Source organism: Plodia interpunctella, chromosome 26 (assembly GCF_027563975.2).
Source record: "Plodia interpunctella isolate USDA-ARS_2022_Savannah chromosome 26, ilPloInte3.2, whole genome shotgun sequence".
Lineage (NCBI taxonomy): Eukaryota > Metazoa > Arthropoda > Insecta > Lepidoptera > Pyralidae > Plodia > Plodia interpunctella.
The window spans coordinates 2,350,826-2,363,935 of NC_071319.1; the positions used below are offsets into that span (position 1 = coordinate 2,350,826).

General features: G+C 35.2%; 1 protein-coding gene across 6 annotated transcripts in view; it reads left to right on the plus strand.

Moving 5' to 3' along the window:
* SPR (Sex peptide receptor) overlaps nt 1-13,110 on the plus strand; it is a 168,145-nt gene that overhangs the window by 24,416 nt on the left and 130,619 nt on the right. Inside the window, exon 1 of one of the 6 annotated variants that reach the window (XM_053764906.2) lies at nt 1,482-1,504. The exons of the other annotated variants lie outside the window; for them this stretch is intronic. The gene's annotated coding sequence lies outside the window, so the exon portion shown is untranslated. Of the gene's footprint in view, nt 1-1,481; nt 1,505-13,110 lie in introns of those variants that run through there. 6 annotated transcript variants of the gene reach the window in all.

Below are 13,110 nucleotides of genomic sequence, written 5' to 3' on the forward strand. Positions count from 1 at the left end.
TCTGAAAAAGATCTTTTTTCATGTTGACCCGACCGGGATTCGAACCCGGGACCTCCAGTGTAGCAGTCCGGCGTGATGACCACTAGGCCACGGAGGTCGTCATTATCACAGTCTTATTCTAATGGCTGAGGGTTGTGACCATTAGTAGCTGTGGCGCTTTAGATTAGGGCCTTCCAGGCAATACAATCTTAGGCCAAATTGACTGCTGTGTTTGAAGATCCGATTAACTTCTAGGCTTGTTAAAGTCATGTATGTCAAGATGCCTTTAGGCGATTTGAATACAAACTGACAACAGTGTTAGTAATAGAAATAAAGGAAAAAAAAATATTTGCCGAAAACATTAGTACAAATATACAAATTGATGTTAAAATTAATTAAACCTACATGTTTTACATTTTGTATGTTACCTAACACACTCGATATGATGATGATCACTTTATTTGATGGTAAAAAAACGCTTGCAACGGAAAATATGCTTGAAAAATGTACGAAAATGATAGATTTTTCGTCAAAAAATAAGACTCCTTAGTGTAGCTCATGTTACTTTAGTTAAAAATATTATAAAACACATTTTGTTTTGTCTCTGGAAAAATACGCAAAAGTCAAGCGAAGTAATTGAAATTGAATATAGAGATTGTTTTTTTCTCTTTCACGTAATAACGACTGATCAGATATCGACGAAATTTGGTACACGGGTAGAACGAAATCTAGCATACATCATAAGAAACTGTTCATACCAAAATTATTGTGATAATTACATAATTACACCATAACTACGATGACTTAATTTCACGTGACAAAAAAATATGTCCCTATGAAGGGCGTCAATTTGTGACAGTTATCATCTTCAAGTTCTCACTGTTTCATTTATTGTGAAACGATGTGAGACATTGGGCCAAGGTTATGGACAGTCATGAACAATGAATCAAACTGTTATATGTACTAACTAGCGAGTCCCGACTTGCTGTGACGATACAACGGGTTATCCTATTTTATTACATAAGTGCGACTCTAATCGTGAAAATACTTGTATATTCGTCACCTCGATTGCAGCGCCAAGGGGCTAAACAAACAATTCTCTTATTAGATAAGGGCTTCATATGTTTGTTATAAATTAATTACATAAAGAAAAAATAAACACATAAGAAACAAAATTTTCATGAATCTATTTTTCTTTTCCAGTCATCATTTCTTATGTTTGACAAATAAAAAAATCAGAATCCAAAAACAGCTTCGCTCCCTTGGAAATTTTGGGATAAATATTCTACCCGTGTACCAAATTTCATAACAATCAGTCCAGTACATTTTACGTAAAAGAGAAACACATACACACATTACGTCCTTACAAACTTTCGCATTTATAATATTAGAAGAATGACGTAAATTCAGGTGGCAAGACCAACATTTGTCAATTGACTTGTGTGTAGAAAAGGCTGCGGTGAAGTTTGTTGCGTCCGTTTCTTCACCTGCGCTATGATAATCGGTTTTCTTCACTCGGGAAAATGTAAGTATTTTTAAAATTAATACGAGGTTAGCTAATTGGACTAACTACAACTTACAGAATTTAGGTTAGCAGTACGAAGCTTTCGTTAAGTATTTGACTTGCTAACATAATGACATAATGTTTCTTGGAAACTGCTATTTGCAATGTTTTTATTCATCAGAAAACTATTTTTATTTATGAAAAATCGTTCTCGAGTACAGTATATAATTATATTATATAAACAGTAGTATATCACATTGTTTATCCTATGTACTTACGTCATTTTTTATTTACTATCTCTAAGATAACGTCATAACGAGATTGATACGTACCGTCCAAAGCAGATCAGCTGGCAGAAATTCTTCGCAAATTCGCCACTATTACCGCCACATAAGGTCCACGTGAAGTGCATAACTTCACATGTAGTTATTGTCCATGATTTCACTAACAATTTTCGGAGAAATCCCGCCTATGTGGTACGGTCACGTCACGGAGTTTAAGTTCTTCTATTTCGAGTGTATCGTTGCTAACACTGGCAGCAAAATTTATCCAACTCGCCTAAAGGCATCTGACATGACTTTTGCGACTACTAATCGCCATTTAATGACAGGTAGTCGTAAACACACTAGTAAACTAAACAATTAATCAGACCGGTGCTTTTCAGAGCGTTGCGACTGCGGCCGCGCTGTCATTACAATTTTTCAAATTTTTACAAAGACAATAATTTAGTTATGCTATTTTACTTTAAAATCATTAATCTGTACTGTGGTTGGGTTATGTATATTTTATGCACATAATAAGAACATGCATGCAGATATAAGAACATGAATATTGTTATTTCCGTGATTTTATGAATGACTAGATGTTGCCCGTGACTTGTTCGCTCCCGTGGGAATTTTGAGATAAAATGTAGCCTATAGCAATCTTGGATAAGGTACCTTTCTAGTAGGTAGTCTCGAAGGTAGCCTCAAAAGATAAAAAATTATACATAAAATTATATTTAAAAAATCGTAAGCCTTTCTGGCATAATAGGGACCAACACTGTTTGAATGAGTTTCGGCATTTCTTCTCAGCAGCGGTCGTTCCGAAATGCTAGTAGTATGTAACTTTGGTAAATATCATATAATTTAGAATATGACGTGAAAAAGTGCATGTGAAGGCCTAATTTCTGAATAAATGATTTGATTTTTATTTTTGATCAAACATACAAACTCACAAACGCTTACCTCTTTATAATAATAGTATAGATTGATTTCGAAAATGATTCCTTCCCATGGAATTAGTAGGTACTCCGACGAAGTATTTACTAAATACATGTTCCTTCAAGAAAATTGACGGGTCGTAATGACAGCGCGGGCGCAGCGGCCTAAACGCTCTGAGAAACTCTGCCATAGAAAAACAAAAAGAAACAATTATTATTCAGATCCAAACATTAACGAGATATCGAGCTCTTTAAACAGAACAAGTTTGTTAATTGCTATTTCTGCGAAATTATATTAATTTACAGTTTGTTACTAAGAAAACATCTAAAAACATTTCTCGAGAAAGTTTTTAAAGGTCGTTGCACCGACAGGGTTACACTATCTATAATGCTATATACTATCGCGATATAATATATCGAACTTTGGCGGATTCGGTATACATTGCTGGTTTTTCATTGCGGTAAATAAAAACTCTCATACAAATTACGCAATGTTCATGCATTCGCGTCGGCACATGTCTAAGTTTGACGTTAGTGTGTAGCCTGTGATAGGTGAGCGATTGAATGCTGCACGACGCAAAGCAACGGTATGCGTGAAAATTTTCAAAAAGTCCCAACTTATTTATTTTAAATGTTAAAAATATTACTTAGTTGTGTATCTATTTTGACATCCTTACATTATATAAGTTTATTTGTTAAACAAATTAAAAAAAAAACTTTTTATATTCATTTCCCTACAACTTTTGAACGGCTGAAACGATTTTAATCAAACATATCTAAGAACCACCGCATTAAAATTAGCTATCAAATAAAAAAAACCGCATCCAAATCGGTTCACCCGTTGTTGAGCTACGGTGCCACGTACACAGACAGACACATTTAACGGTCAAACTTATAACATCCCTCTTTTCGTGTCTGGCGTAAAAACAAAGTACTCTGTCACGTCTTGTCTTTTCGCGAAAAACTCAAAAACTACTGCACGGATTTTCATGCGGTTTTCACAATAGATAGTGTAATTCCAGAGGAAGGTTTACATATATAATTTATTATGGTTTTACCCGAGCGGAGTCGGGACGGGCCGCTAATAAAATAGAGATTTTTCTGAAAAGAGTGTATAAAAGAATTTTGTCACCAATTGTTAATTGCAAAAGAAAAAGTCATTTAGTCCTAATGAACTTACCTTACGTATTAGATCTATAAATAGATTGCAGACTCGTTATTATGATGAGCTACGAACACGAAGTATCTATAAAGTATATATAACAAATATAGGTATTATTAGCTAGGTACATATTTATGTCGCTTAATTTGATGGTCCTTTTATAATAATTCCTTTTACTTGGTTCATGTAAAAATTAATGATATATGCGATAAATTAATGTGAATTTTATTTTTGTTTAATGATTTTAATGCATGTATTGTTATTATATGACCAAAGAAACTGCCTTTATTCTTATATCTTATCGAATGTGTTATTGCCAACAATGGTGTTAGATTTTATGCAAGTCAATACCTACTTACCATCTTCTAGTTACAAATAGTCGCATACACAATTAGTGAACTAAACTGTCAACCAGTGTGTACAGGTTTCCTCACGATGTTTTCCTTCATCAGAAGCAACTGGTGGTCTATGAAAATTAGTACAGGTACATGAGTCATATCGGTATACAAACTCAAGTAAGAATAGCATAACAATCGTAATAGTACATACTTAATTACTATAATTTTCGATATTAATAACATCTTCCCAGCAAATTTCTTTTAGCATCGTAAAAGTAACCTCAAAATACACAGACCTTTTTCTTTTCAATATAACAAAGAATTAAAATAAGGCATTATTGTTTTCTTGTTTATTATTTTGTTTTAATTAACTTCCTCGTTTAACGGAGCTCTATTGGTATTTTATTAATCGAGTAAATAAATGCCGCTTTGTTAAGATTATTTGTTTTTCACCAAAGCGGGAAAATTGTCACGCCACGCGCCATTTTGATCTTTTTTCCTTTAGTGATGGACACGTATAGTATATTATGTAGGAGTATCGAGGAAAATTTTGATATTTCTAGAAAAGGCCGTTGCCTGTCTATAAAATAAAATGAATAAATAAATTTATATTATGAAACACGATAATCAAATACTTATAATTATGAACTTTAGTTAGTCAATAACAAAACATAGTAGGACTATGTAATTAGTATTTTTCCTACTTACCAAGTTATTTATGGCGATAATGTGTCATGGTATTAAAATATCGTTCGTTATAGGAAATAATAACCTCTCTGGTATTGTGAGGTTGCGAAACCTGGGATCAGTGTAAAAAATTAACATTAAAAATTAAAATTTTGAGAAGTGTGTTGTTTTTTTACGATCGACCACCAGCCGTAAAGATTCGACGTCAACCCTCTTTAGTAATGTTATTTTTGCTTATCGGCTGCCATGTCTATGTGGCCCTTGGTTGTACCGTATGACATCTACGAGAGAATATGGAGTGGTTATTTTTTATCTAGACGGCTAAAGGGATCTTACATGACTTTTACGACTACCTACCGCGTCTATACACTAGTGTAATAATCGCATACACACTAGTGGACTATTGGGGGCGAGACCACATGTCACAAATTCGATAATCATCGATAAAAAAATACCATCGATAAAAAGTCACAACCCTAACTCCGTTTAACAAGCAAGCGTCCTGTGGGAACAATCCCACACTTGTATTGTGTGTGCTCGCATTGCGAATAAATCGAGACGGGAATTAAGCAAGACTGAGTGTCGTCGTTTAAATGTCAGTCTTCAAGTGTCAAAATCAGGAAAATAACATCTTGGTTTACAGTTTACTGAAAAAAAAAAATTGTCAGTGACAACCGGACTTGAACGTTTTTATCCAATCTAAATTTTGTAACTATTGAAGTTCCTTGACCATTCGTTGCAAAATATGATTTTTAATACTACTGAGCAAACAGGCATGTGGCCCACCTGGAAAGTGGTCACCGCAGCCTATGGACATTATTACATGTCGAAATGTCAATAATTTACAGTAACAAGAGATGTATTATTTAAATTAATTGATTTATTTATGTCAATTCACCGTTCACTCTCATAAGTCAAAAAAGTAGCGCAATATTCGTACATTTTCTTTTCTTATTTTCCTTATTACGCATCAAAACCTAACATGATAATATTACGTGAACACACAAATTTCTTATTTATTTGACATTTCAACTTGACAATAATTGTCAAAATGTATGTGCACGCGTTCCCGTCGCGTCGCGTCAATCTGTGACAGTAATATGCTGTTAAACGTATTATCGTGTTATTTGCGCAATGTAAATATGCGCGTTTCGAGTTTTGGCGCAATTTGATAAACAGCACTGAAAGAAACCTGGGTAGAAGTGGGAGAAAGATCAAATACTCGTACAATTTTCCACGTGCAAAATTCGACGAGTGTTTAAATGTTTCTCAAAACCACGTGTTTGGAGGTAAGTACCTACGTCGTAGGTACAGCGGACCTATTTAAATATGGTGACTTCGAATCGCAACGAAATGCGGAACCATTTCATATGTAGAACACCAGTATTTTTTTAATCCTATTCAATGAATAATTAGAATGTATTATATGAGGTGCTTTAGATATAGTAAGGTGCTTTAGATATAGTAAGTACCTAGTTTATAGTGATGTTTGATGAATTATTAAAATTAGATAAAAATTATATTCTTACAGAATAAGAACATTTGATAAACTAATAAAATAAAGCAATAACATTTTAAATAAGATGATTTGATAAGCAAATCAGCTGTTCTTTTGGTTTCGTAATTTTATATTTGCTAAATTCCTTTTTGAAAATACTTATCCTATCATACAAATCCCACTAATGTAATTAAGTAGTATGTGTGTTACTCTTTCAAGCAAAATCTACTGGACCGATTATTATGAAACTTGGTACACGGGTAGAATATAACCTGGAATAACACATAGGGTACTTTTTATCCCGAAATTCACACGGGAGCGAAGTCCCGGGGCGCAATTAGTGAGCAAAAAATCTAGTACTTATTTATACAATATAATATCTTTGATGTAATATTTGTGGTAGCATGTAAATAATTAAATCAATAACGATGTGGTTTGTATTAACCAGACAATCTAACTTGAAGGTCTGATGTCAAACAAATATTTATTTTAGAAATCAGTGTATTGTCATAACACTTTCGATGGACGATTATTATAAAAGTAAATGTAAAATCAAACACACCAAACTTCATTACAAATTCGCCTCTAATGCTTCGTCATAAAGATCCTTGGAGGTAACTTAACAAAATGGCGTGTGTACATTTCGTGACAATTTTCGAGTGCCAAATTTGTGTTAATTGGGAAGCCATCACCGAATCTTGTTGACTATATATATATATATATATATATATATATAAATGTAGGGACATATATACATAGGTATGCAGGTGTACCGTGTGAAATGTGATAGGAGACTAGCGTGGTTGCGTCCGCGCATAAGGAGTATTTTAAGCAGTCGCTAATAAACCAACAGACTAGTAACTCGTATGTTTTTATTATAATTCCCACATACCCTAAATATATAAATAAGTACTACTTTATAAAGGTTTTATATAGAATCAGCTGTTAACCTCAGCTTCGCCCGCGCGTAGAATATAACCTGGAATAACATAGGGTACTTTTAATCCCGAAATTCCCATGGGAACGGAGCTCCGGGGCGTAGTGCCATATAATATTCAAATTTCACCTAGGATCAAAAAAAAAAACATAGGCCGTAAATTAGCTACTATTCATTAGAAAAACAGAATTCTATGTAAATTCTAGTTTATCTTTGTAACGCTTTACAAGATAAATTTTTTTCGCGCGTTAAATTTATGATGCCGCTATTTTTTTTTATCGACCGTACAGATAATACAGTGGGAGAGTAATTTCCAAACGAATAGCCGATTTTTACGTGAAACCAAAAGAGGCAGTCGGTAATAAAAGTCGCAGAACTGAATATTCGCGCCTTTTTCTAAAGGAGTCGTTTTATCTCGCCTTGGGAAATTTGATTGTTACCGACTCGACTTGCGTAGTCCAAGAGATTGGAGCGGAGATATACATATAAAATTTATCCTAACTATAATTCACATTCTTCATAGTGTTATTCCTTCTGAGGGCCGTGGCTCATTACGTAGAATTAAACACATACAACTACTTTCTTGGCACTATTAATGGAGTGGTTAATAATCAAGCAGTGTGCAGGTTCCAATGAAAACTACTATTAGTACATGAGTCAGATTGGTATACAATCTCATGTGGCACGAGTACGATTCGAACTTTTGACATTTAAAGCCATAGGCGGTGTTTAGGCCTTTGGCTGTATTGCTTTAGTGTCACCAGCTAACTTTTTAATTTTCGCAAATGTCAGGGCTGTAATTTTTTTTACTTTGTCTTCTAAAAATTTGGCGCGCCTACCTACGTACTTTTTTCACTGTATGTTAAAAACTCACGAATACAAATAATTTAAAAGGAATTATTGAGTTATCATTGGCTCCGGTGTGTCGGCGCAGACAGACGGTCATCTTAACCTAGCTATAATAATATTATAGAAGCGAAATTAAGTTCTTTTTGTTTCACACTTTATTTACTCAAACTATTTCTTGAAAAAGCGTGCATACAGTGAAGTGAAGAGTATGAAGAAATACATACATATAAAAACTGTTAGCGCGGGAAATTCTCGCAAGCGTCCGCAGACAAAAACAAAAAAAAAAAACATACTGTGGTTGGTAGTTATCTCCGAAGCTTTCCACCTATATTCCATGAAATATCCATCTCTTTGTATCACTTTTTATTGGTATTTGACTGGTAGAAAAAGCCTAGGTCTTTAAATCCGCCCTTGACATATTATAACGTTGAAGACGTTTATACATAGGAGTCAAGATAAAAAACAATTTAAAAGACAATATTTAATACACGAGAGAATTTAGTACATACAATTTACAGAGGATAGATAGGGGTCGTGAGTAACTACAAGGCACGAGATCTCGTCAGTCTCGTCAGCAGCCGTTTAGTAAAACAGCCACTTAACTTGCAGGCTGCAGGGTCCCAGATGAAAGAGACTCCAACCACGGCGCGGCCACGCTTATAAAGGGCCCAGCGGAAGGTGCGGCGAGGCGGGGGGCTCTGGTAGCCGCGGACGACATGACGTCACAATATTTTTGTAATAAAGATACATCATTAATTACTATCTTATTTGTTAGACAAATTAAATAACTCCCGACTTTCAATATTAATTTCGCTACAACTTTTGAACGGCTTGATCCGATTTTCATGAAACGTGGCCAAGAACACTCGGGATAAAATTATCTATGACACAAAAAAACTAAACGAAAATCGGTTCATCCGTTTGGGAGCTACGATGACACAGACAGATACACAGACATGTTAAACTTATTTTCTACAGACTCTTTTTGCGTCGGGGGTTATTAAATAAAAAATATCACTTTGTCCCCTGTCTTTTGGACTATAAACGATGCATATCGTCTATCGGGGTGTATTTTGGGCGCTGGGGATTGAACGGGTTAAGGCATCAAACGTTGTGTCGCGTTTTAGCAAAATTACTCCACCATCTCGATTTACAATCGAAAATTGCGTAATTCTTCACTTGGAAGTCATCTTTTTGAGTGCGATATCGAATTTCCTTGTATATAATTTCTTTATATAAAAAAAATCAGAGTTTTTTTCCTTAGAAATGTTGATGCGTCATGATTAGGCTGGGTTGCACCGTCTATTTTGACGTGCGCCGAAAAACGCATAGAATGCCATTTTGTCGAAATGTCAGCGGCGCGCCGGTCAAAATCAACTTCAAATTTGACGGGGCAACTCATGTTCGTAGCTGACTAGCTTTCCTAGAGCGTTTCAACCGCTGCACTTTACAAATTTGCAAGCTTTTATTTAGTTTCATCTTTACCGTGTTGACCATGTGATGTTTGTCTGTCTGTATGTATGATGTAATCAATTATTGTAAGTTAAATCTCACCAGTGGAAGTCCATTTGTCCTACAAAGTTGAATTTTCCCACGTCGATTCAGTTTCAACAACAATACACAACACGATAAGTAAAACCTGATGATGCACACAGGATCGGATGCCAACGAGGGAACTCTCAAACGGCCTGCAACACTGACATGGTTTTTTTATCACGCGTTGAATGTGACAAGCTCTGACGACACTGAAAGCTTGTGACAAAATATACAATTTTTTTAAAATTTGTTTCAAATTTTAACAAAGAAAAGAGTTTTATTCCATCTTGTTGTGTGTTAATCTTATGTGCGAAAGTTTGTGAGGATGTATATGTGTTTATCAGTTTTCCACGCAAAAACTACTGAAATGATTTCAATAAAATTTGGTGCATAGATAGAATAACCTGTAATAGAACATAGGATGCTTTTTATACAAAAATTCCCGCGCCTACGAAGCCCCGGAGCGCTGATAGGAACACAAATACGTATTTTGTATTTGGTTTCCGATGGAAAGTACTTATTTTTTTCGATACAATATTTTTCGCGGCCCATTTAAGCCTACATTATGTGTCCTGAGTTTTTTACCCCAGATAAATTTCATGCGCAAATACAGAAAAAAGTATCGTCTCTTATGATTTTTCATCCTCAGATATCCTCGTGGGAATTGTAAATTTCTCCTGAGACAAAATATATTTTTTGTAACCTAAAACGTGTTTATTCTCATTGAGAATTATATGCAAGCTAGATGCCATTAAATAAATTAATATATGTTTTAGGAAAAATCACACAGATTGAGCTAGCCCCAAAGTAAGTTCGAGACTTGTGTTATGGGATACAAACTCAACGATACTACATTTTATAACAAATACATATATAAATAAATATCCAAGACCCGGGCCAACCAGAAAAAGATCATTTTCCATCATGACACGACCAGGGGGCTTACCATTATCTCTTAACGCGATCCACTTTACGACCTAAACTGAACTGCATCGCAAATTCGTACCATCGACTTAATTTTTAGTATGAATGCGATTCATTTTAGGTTCCTAAATTGAACTGAGTTGCATTGGAATCGTTCTGTAAAAGTTGATGGTAGGCCTGCAGGGATCGGACCCGGGACCTCTTGGTTCAGAGGCAAGCACTTTACCACTGCGCCACCGAGGTCGTCAAAATTATTCATTGCAATGATTCAATTCGGATGAGTCGATGTTAAATATATTTAATCTGTTTTTCTCTTGTTTTCTCCTGCAATATTTCCTCTCGTGTTTCCGCTTCCATACCAGGGCTGTAACGCCGCAAAGCCTGAACCAAAAAAAAACCTGATTTTATAAACAGACTGATAACAAACTGATGACACCAACGCTCTTTGGAATGCTGTTCTTACTTATCAGTTCCTTGTCATCTTGTACTAGAACCACGGGGGATGTGGACTGGTCCTATTCCAGTGCGGGAACCACACGCCGAATAGACATAATACTCTATGCCTAGTAAACCAGTAATAGTATAGTATGTATGGCATCAAAAATTTACAACAAAATGCCAAATCAATATAAAAACTTAACTGATAAATGTTATTACACTTTAAATGATTTCTTCCTCAGTTAGAATTTAGAGCTAATATAAATTACTTCATGCTTTTTGTTATTCGCAGTGGATACATGTAGGTTCAATTCCTTTAAACATCAATTTGTATATTTGTATACATATTTTTGGCAAATAATTTTTTTCTTTATCTCTACACGAGGTAAGACCCCGGCATTAACTCTTGAAAGGTTAAAAGTCATCTCCATACAATAATTCCGACCCGTGTCACCTCTTGTCGGATTTGATATAGACCTCTCAGGGTCACTTTACATGACATATATCCCTATATGAGGTACTCAAGATCTACACAGAAGCGGTAAGTATTGTGTGATATCTTGAACAGATATTACATTACATTGTCACGACTCAGCTAACGTTTAGTCGCAATCTTGGTTAATTTAATTATTCGTGTACACAACGTATCAATGTGAATATAAAACTAAAAAATTGGAAACTATGTACAAAGGTACAACTTATTTGTATAGAAATTTCTTCCAGGAGATCCGCGAAAGAAAAATGGAAATAAATTAGGCGTTGGCATGTACTAAGTTCGAGACGATACTATATATTCTATAACATAAATATTATAGATTAACACGAAAAATCCAGGTCAATCTGAAAAAGATCAGATTTCAACTTGGCCTGGAGCCCGATTCTTCAAAGTTCATCAGTTTCCTTCATTTTCTTCTGTCTACTATCAACTTTTACGGAACGCTTCAAATTCAGCGTAATTTAGGTACCTGGGGGCTTACCATCATTTTATATTGCGATGCAGTTCAGGACCTAAACTGATCTGCATCGCGAATTCGTACCATCAAGTTAATTTTTTGTATGAATACGATTCATTTTAGGTTCCTAAATTGAACTGAATTGCATTTGAATCGTTCCGTAAAAGTTGATGGTAGGCTTGCTGAAATGAGTCGCATTAGTATTAAAAATTAACTTGGGCTTGATCCTGAACTGGATCGCATTAAGAGATGGATGGTAGAAGCCTTTACGGGGTATGGCGGGGTACGGCATTACAAAAAATCTCTGTCAAAGTAATAGCGAACGCATCGATCGATCGAACTTTTTTCCGTTTATAAATTTGCTTGTAACAATAAAAAATAATTGGAGCAAAATGTATGAAATGAAACTACGACGCGTGAGAATCACGTCCCTGCAGGCCTACCATCAACTTTTAAAGAACAATTCCAAAGCAACTCAGTTCAATTTAGGAACCTAAAATGAATCGCATTCATACAAAAAAATTAAGTCGATGTTACGAATTTGCGATGCAGTTCAGTTTAGGTCGTAACGTGGATCGCGTTAAGAGATGATGGTATATGGATGATCAGGGGGCTCCTGATCAGAGATCGAACCTGGAACCTCCAGTGTAGCAGTCTGGCATGATGACTATTAGACCGCAGAGGTTGTCAAATATCTACAATTCTTACATTGGAATTGCCAGTTCCATTTCAATACTCCTTCTTTTTGCAGCGGGCAAATTTCCCAAGACAACAACATAAATAAACACAATACTGTTACAAAATTACACAGTATTTTTAATTTTACAACCGGTCCAGATCAAACGAGATTCTTGGCGAAGTTAGCCGTGCTACGTCTTAATGAAACTTTTCATTATTTTAACCTACTTCTACACAAGATAGGGTTATAAAGATCGAATGTATGATTAGTCTGTCTCTCTCATTTTGGAGTATTCTAAGCTGTGACAAGTAGAAGACTTGGCTCGTGTAAAAAAAACATTCGGCCGCTATCTAAGGGGTACCAGGGGCTCGATTCTCATGCAGTCTCGAAGTCCATTTCAACAATTTTCTCCAATTTTTTTAGAA